The sequence below is a fragment of the Zootoca vivipara genome, chromosome 2 (assembly GCF_963506605.1).
Source record: "Zootoca vivipara chromosome 2, rZooViv1.1, whole genome shotgun sequence".
Lineage (NCBI taxonomy): Eukaryota > Metazoa > Chordata > Lepidosauria > Squamata > Lacertidae > Zootoca > Zootoca vivipara.
In genome coordinates, this window is record NC_083277.1 from 111,473,031 (window position 1) to 111,481,520 (window position 8,490).

An 8,490-nucleotide genomic window follows, 5' to 3' on the forward strand; every position below is an offset into this window, starting at 1 on the left:
AGATGACAGGTGATGGCAGTTAGGATAATGTAAGCCTCTCTCTCTCTGCAGGATCCTAAATTTCCTTGTAACAAGGGCTTTCTTCATCCATGGACACTTCCTGAAACGGGCCCAGAAACTATGACGGCCTTGGAGCTGACATAGTTAATTCCTTCTTGGCAATGGGATGGAATTGGGAAAGAAAATGTTACCCCACCTCCCTCTGGTCTGAGTTTGACCAGTGTCAGTAGGTAGCATTTAGGAAATGGCAGCCACTCCCTCTCTGAGGTCTCCTCCGTATCTCGGCCCTCTTCTTCTCTCCAATCTTTCCCTCTTTCTCAGGTGGTGTACACATGCCGTACTTTCAAAGCGCATTCATCCCCTCAAAGAATTCTGGGCATTGTAGTTGACCCCTCCTCACAGAGTTACAATGCAAATAAAGCAGGAAAACTGTTAGCTTGGCAATTGCGGAAACGTAAAAATCAGAAGAGGAATTGACGGAAGATCCAAAGGAAATAAGGAAAGCCTTTCAAAAAATTTATAGAGGTTTATATAGCAAAGGAAAGGAAGAAGATGGGAAAATTAAAGACTATCTGGATAAATAAAAATTGAAACAAATACCAGAAAAGGAAAGGAGAAAATTAAATGCCTCAATAACAATACAAGAAATACAAAATGCAATAAAGAGAATGAAACAAGGTAAAGCTCCAGGACCAGATGGGCTCTCAGCAAAATATTCCAAAATATTAAATGGACAACTGGCACCAGTTCTAGCAGAATTGATGAATAATATTCTTGCAGGAGGAAAGATTCCAAATACGGGGAAATAAGCTTATATAACATTGATCCCAAAACCAGGTTCAGATGGATTAGATGTGAAAAATTATAGGCCAATATCATTATTGAATAATGATTATAAGCTTTTTGCAGATATAATGGCAAGGAGATTGAAAGAGATCTTAAATGAGATAATACATAAAGACCAGGCAGGATTCCTCCCTGGTCGACAGCTAAAAGACAATGTCAGACATATTATAGATGTAATAGAATATCTGGAGACCAGGATCGATAAACCTGCGGTATTAATGTTTATAGATGCAGAAAAAGCTTTTGATAACATCTCTTGGCAATTTATGAAGAAGATTTTGGAATCGATGGGAGTAGGAGGATCTTTCCTGAATGGAATTGAAGCGATATATTCTGAACAAAGAGCGAAATTGATAATAAATAATGTACTGACAGAATACTTTGAAATCACAAAAGGTACTAGACAAGGATGTCCATTATCACCATTATTGTTCATCATGGTCCTGGAGGTACTATTGAATAGATTAAGAGAAGTTTCAGCGATTAAAGGCATGAAAGTAGGTGCAAAAGGGTTTAAATTGAAGGCCTTTGCGGATGATTTAGTTTTAACGTTGGAAAACCCCAGTGAAAGTGTTGCAGAAGCTATAGAGGAAATTGAGAGATTTGGACAGTTGGCAGGATTTAAATTAAATAGACAGAAAACAATGATGGTGGTTAAGAATATGAAGATGGAAGAAAATGAGAAATTACAACAGGAATATGGAATCGTAGTGGCAAAAAAAGTACAATATCTGGGGATATGGATGACAGCAAAAAATATCAATTTATTTAATGACAATTTTGAACTAGTGTGGAAGGAGATAAAGAAAGATTTAGAAATATGGAATAGAATGAAGTTGGAAGAATAGCAGCAATTAAGATGAATGTATTACCCAAGATGTTATTTCTATTTCAAACGATACCTATAATTAAAGGAACAGGACAATTCAGAGAATGGCAAAACGTTTTGTCGAGATTTGTATGGCAGGGGAAGAAACCAAGAATAAAATATAAAATTTTGGTGGATAGGAAAGAAAGAGGTGGATTCGCCATGCCAGACCAGAGGATATATTATGAAGTGTTCTGTCTCTGCTGGCTAAGAGAATGGATAACACTGGGAAATACAGATTTATTAGATTTGGAAGGTTACGACAACAGATTCGGATAGCATTCTTATCTTTGGTATGATAAAAAAAGAGTTCATAAAGGTTTTATAAATCATGTGATAAGAAGGTCTTTATATGAGGTGTGGGAAAGAAATAAGTTGCTGTTAGAAACAAAGACCCCCATGGTGGATCTCACCAGTGGAGGTATTGACGGTCAAAAAAATAAATATGGAGGGGAGAAGGGCCACTTACGAGGAGATATTGATGAAATCAGAAAAGGGATGGAGTTTGAAACCTTATGAGGAAATTAAAGAAGTGTTGACTGGATAGTTGCAATACCACCAAGTAAATGATGTTTTAACAAGTGATAAAAAAATAGGTTTTGAGGATAAAAGGTCCAAATTTCAAATAGAATTGTTGGAAGGCAGAGTAAAATTGTTGTCAAAAATGTATGATTTGTTGCTAGAATGGTATACGAAAGACAAATTGACAAAAGATGTGATGATAAAATGGGCAAAAGACTTTGGGCATAATATTGAATATGATGCTTGGTTGAAATTGTGGAATCAAATATTGAAGTTTACTGCATGTACTGCCTTGAAAGAAAATGTTTTGAAAATGATGTATAGGTGGTATTTAACACCAGTAAAATTGGCTAAGATGTACAGAATGAGTAGTAAATCATGCTGGAAATGTAAAGATAAGGATGGTGAATTTTATCATATGTGGTGGACATGCGAAAAAGTTAAAAGATTTTGGGAAATGATATATAACGAACTGAAAAAGATTTTAAAATACACTTTCCCCAAAAAACCAGAGGCCTTTCTATTAGGACTAATAGGAGAGGAGATTGCAATAGGAGATCAAATATTATTTATGTATGCGACAACCGCGGCTAGGACTTTAATAGCCCAAAAATGGAAAACTCAGGAGTTACTGATGATTGAGGAGTGGCAGAAGAAAATGATGGACTATGCAGAATTAGCAAGACTGATCTGCAGGATCCGAAACCAGGGAGAGTCAAGGTTCCAAAAGGATTGGAGTAAATTTGTGGACTATATGGAGAGGAACTGTAGGAGTTTAAAGACACTTGCAGGACTGAAATAAATCCTACGAATTGACTTTAAGTAGATGGGACAAAGGAACTGCGAGATAAGAGTGGGTACAAAAACCGAATGAGGGGAAGGAGGGAAGTCAAAGCTCGGCAGAGCAAAGTGAAGTAAAATAGTTGAATAGATGTTAAAAGGAGGAAATTTTGTGTATATTGTGTGTTGTTGTGTTTGTTGTTTAATGTTTTGTTATTGTTTAATGTGGTTTATTTGAAAATTTAATAAATTGTCTTTTTTTAAAAAAATAAAGAATGGATAGGTTTGATCTTCTTGCAGTCCATGGGACTCTCAAGAGTTTCCTCCAGCACCATAATTCAAAAGCATCAGTTCTTCGGCGATCAGCCTTCTTTATGGTCCAGCTCTCACTTCCATACATCACTACTGGGAAAACCATAGCTTTAACTATACGGACCTTTGTCAGCAAGGTGATGTCTCTGCTTTTTAAGATGCTATCTAGGTTCTTCCTTCATGGATCCTTCATGGATCACTGCCTTGTCGTGTCGAAGGGGCTTGAATCACTCAGAGAAGCTATGAGCTATGCCGTTCAGGGCCACCCAAGATGGAGTGGAGAGTTTTGACTAAACGTGATCCACCTGGAGCAGGAACTGGCAAGCCACTCCAGTATCCCTGCCAAGAAAACTCAATGGACCAAGACAACAGGCCACATAATGACCTTAGTATTAAAATGCCAGCCTGGGTTTTATTCCCATTTAATCCAAATTTACCCTTTCCGAGGGGAAATCCAGTAAGTTTAAAAAAAACAAAAACCACCCAACCTGCTGCCAACAACCCATTTGTGATATCTCAATGACTCATTGGCATCTGGAAGCAAAGGACAGGATTTAACTAAGTTGTTGCGTGTGTTGAATGAGGTCTGCTTATACAACAGGACTTCCCCTCTCCTCCTGCCCCATAGACCCTGGGTGCCCCTTAAATCGGGGGGAACCCTCAGAGCAGGTTTAAGGGGTGCATGAGGAACATGCAGGGGGTGGGGGGGAGTCTCATTGCATGAGCAGACCTTGTTCCACACACACAAATACCCCACTTAGCACTACTGTATGTTGAATTCCCCCGAAGTATGGAATTGCTGTACGTTTTGCCAACATCCAATCATTGTCGTCCTGTCTTTTTCTGGTGGTTCTTCTATATTTTCTCAGTCCACATAAAGTCTGGCATTCTTTTCAGAAGAATGGAAGAGTAGTACAATCTCCTCCTCCTTAAGGTAGATAGCGATTAGGTGGATGAACATATGTATCACAATGCAGCACATTTTCGCTATAATTTTTTCAGGTGCTATTTTATCACCCTGTTGTTGTTTTTAATCTATCTTTTAATTTAAACACTTTTCTGGGTGGATGGCTAGATAGATAGATAGTTGATAGATAATTATTTGAGTATGAGTGAAATGCAACCCAAATGCTATAAAACTATAAATGCTAACTTTGAAATGCTAACTTTGAAATGATTTTTTAAAACTCCTTTCCAGTCACCAGCATTTTAGCAAGGTGGTTAAAAACACTGGCAAGGTTTTGTTTAAAAAAAACCATCTTTTAAAATTAGCGTTTCGTTCAAGGGGCTATAGTTTGCTTTTTAACACACGCACACACACGGTAGAAAAGCATTTTAGAGCTGATTAAGAAATGGATTATAGGAATAAATAAATAAATAAATGGGGTGATCCAATGACACTAATCACAAAGATTATAGTGCATGTGTGCTTGTCATCAGATGGCTGCTCAGATGAATTGAGCATTTATCTTTCCTGCCTCTGCCACGCTCAAGGAACATAATGGGATATGGAAGAAGCTCAATACTTCCAATAGTGTAGAAACTAGAAAACCAGTTGCTGTTCTGCTTTCAGCTTACAGTGGAAGAGCAATGTTTGGGAATCGCTGGGAGCCAGCCTACAGGCAGCAGCCTTAAAACAAAAATACCAGTAGCAAAGGCAAGGGACAGTGAATGACGTGTGAGCAAGACGACGAGACAGCCTAACTGATGGTGGCTGGTGTTCATGGAGACAGGGCGGAAGACAGGGAGCCCAAACCATAACTCGAGTCAGAGCCAATGACAAGTGGAGCCATCTCATTCTCGTTTTGTCTCCATCCTCGATGCTGAGTTTAACAAGGGCAACACTGAGATGGAAGAGGAGGAGAAGGAAGATAACAGCTGGGGCCACTCTCTAAGCAAGAAGGCAGGCAGGCAAGGACTGGCTGAAGGCAAACCAAGGTTGATGGGGCAGCAATGGAACAGCCTCTACGCAGTCAAGGCTGGATGGGAGATTGTCAGAAACTCAAGGTGAGAGTGGCATCACCATTCCCTCTAGTTCAGAGATGAATGTAGGTCCCTCTGTCACCAAAACTGGACTATATCTGTACAAAGAGAGAAAGGTATATGATATCTGGGAGAGCCCCAAGGCATAGTGGGGAAAACCCAAAGGGCAGGAAATATCCACAAATATTTCAAATGAATAATAAATATGGAAGTGGCAATGGAATGACTGTTGTGGAGTGGGTGGAACAGGTGGACAGAGGGAATGGAACGATGTATTTATTTTTTTGAAGTAATTTTGCACTTCGGGTGGCTCCATTTCCCCCACCCTCCCAGGCCTTGGCTTGGGCAAATCATATGCTATGAGCCCCCATGAAGTAGGCTCACCTGACCCCAGTGAAAGTTGTGTTGTGTCTCCACCTGCAACGTTCAGCCCGGACACTGAGGTCCACCTCTGAGGGCCTTTTGACACTTCCCTCACTGCAAGAAGTGAAATTACAGGGAACCAAGCAGAGGGCCTTCTTGGTAGAGGCACCCGCCCTGCGGGAACACCCTCCCATCAGATGTCAAGGAGATAAAGAACTACAGAACTTTTAGAAGACATCTGAAGTCAGCCCTGTTTGGGGAAGTTTCTAATGTTTGATGTTTTATTATGTTTTTTATATGTGTTGGAAGCAGTCCAGAGTGGCTGAGGCAACCCAGCCAGATGGGCAGGGTATTATTATTATTATTATTATTATTATTATTAATTGTTATTTCTGCCATTCTTAGTCCACCCGCACCATTGGCCTCTCAAATGCTAGGGGAACAGCAGGCTAAGCAGATTGGGGAGAGTCACACACTGAAGCGAGTATGATGAACTCACGAAGGACATCGACTGCATCCAGGCAGAATGCCTCTTTGCAGTAGGAATGCACTACTTCCTTCAAGTCCCTTTGTCAATCCACTGAGAAAGCAACAGGAAGGGTGAAGCAGCCTGGGGATTGCATTGTTTTGGGGTGCTATCCTTTCAAGGTCTCGAGTCTTCTGTGGGTCTTGAACAGGTGACATTAGAGGTAGGGATTCAGTCTGTAAGCCACCGTCGTGCTCTGGCGAGATTCCTCCATGGTCTTCAACCTTCCTCAGAAATGGGTAGACTACAACTCCCATCATCCTTGACCATTAGGCTAGCTGTGGATTATGGGAGTTGTAGTCTACCCGCGGCTGGGGACCAATGGACTCGAGGAAGCAGCTGCAGAAAGACCGAGCAAGATACCTGCTCTTGCTGAATGCTAATTTATCTAATTAAATCCATTTTTGAATTGCTTCCTATGAAACATCTCAAAACAATTAACAATAATAACATCAACTTTAAAAAAACAACAACCCACAGATATAAGTCATCTTCATCTACAAAAACAATTCAAATCCAGTGCAGATACAGGCTGCAATCAATAATCCCAATGGTCCCATTGATGTCTTCAATTCTATGATTCCACTTAAAAAGTTGGTTGAAAAAGAAAGGTCTTCCAAAACAAAACAAAAAACCCACAGTAGAATACAGATCACCTTTGCCTTCTTCCCTCTTTGCTTTGTGTTCTACAGCTCAGAATTCATGTGTGACACACTGAAATTTCCAAGGGTTCTGGGAAGTTTCTCTGTTATCACTGATCCAGCAACGTTGATATGACATTCAGAATGATGGAGGAAATTCTCGTTTCAGATGAAAAACCTCTTTTAAATAAATGATGTTCGCTCTAGTGTTCGGGTGCATAGAACAGCAAAGGTTCTCAAAGCACCACAAATGTGCTACGTGAGCACGGATGACGAGGATCCTATTTCTTAATAACTGCATTTAGCACTTGTGTTGATGAAATGGTTAGCGCAGACGTTATAGGTCTTTAGGGCATTAGGAAGGGCACCCCTAGATCCTAGAGTCAGAGGCAATCATGCTTCTGAATAACAGGGTGCTAGAAACCTTTGAATGGAAGAGTGCTCTCTTTGGCTCGGGTCTTGCTTACAGGCTTCATGAATTCATGTGAGAGCAGGATGCTGGACAAGATGGGACACAGGCCTGATATTAATCCGGAGCTCTTATGATGTTCTCAGAGCTGCAAGTCATCCCCAAAGCTTATCACACTGATATGTACTGAGCTGAATCCTAGAACAATAGGATCAGTACATAACACACACCCAGATTTTATAACGGGAGATATAACGTGAAGCAAACTTGAAAGACTGGACCTTTAAATATTTGGCCCTTTGCCCCAAGTTTGTGCTTGTAAAAATGAGTGTGAGTTTCCTGATTAGCCTACACAGCAAAGATCACCCACTGTTCAGAGTGAAATCTGAAGGTGCAGATGAGGCAGGCTGTTGAAGAATCCCGGGGGTCTACCTCCTGCTGTAACCAGCTCCCCTCCCCACCCTGGGATGCAGAGAAATGAAAAGAGCAGGTATTAAGGAGAGAGTGGTGTCATGCAGACAAGGTTTCCAATTGCTTGGGAAAAACCGTGGAGAGGAGGGAAAAGCAGGGAGCGTCAGTCCTCACAACTGCCTCATTGGGGCAAGACCTACTGAGAAGAGTTGCTGGGATCACTAGCCTGTACAGTCATACCTCATGTTGCGTCTGCTTCAGGTTGCGTCTTTTCAGCTTGCAAACGCGGCAAACCCGGAAGTGTTCACATGCGCAGAAGCACCGCTCTGGTTGCGGACTTTTTGGGGTGCAAACAGCACCCCAGAACGGATCGTGTCCGTAACCAGAGGTACCACTGTACTGTTTGGGTTTCTTTGAATAAAGAGTTAACTTCACTGACAATTGTGGGTGTTTTTTATATTGTTGACCTACACCTGACTCGGGCTCCTGACATTTTCATTCCCGACCACAGACAAGCAGCAATTAGTGCTTCCTTCTCCATTTTCGTCAGGCTTCTCTGACCGCCCTTCCTGTGGCTAATCCGCTTCCTAACAAGAGTTTAATAAGGAGATTGGGCAGGTATTAAGGAGGCAGGTGATGAAGCAGGTTACAGTGCTCAGGAAAGGATCCTCCCACCCCGTTTTTGCTTTCCCTCTGTGTTTTCTTCTACTGCCACACCCTAGTGGAAAAAAAAACCACAGACAAGGTTACTTCATCGCTGTGAATGTCACTGTAGGGGCTTCCCCTTTGAGCAGCCGGGGATCGATGTTAGCAAAACAAAAGGGAAGAG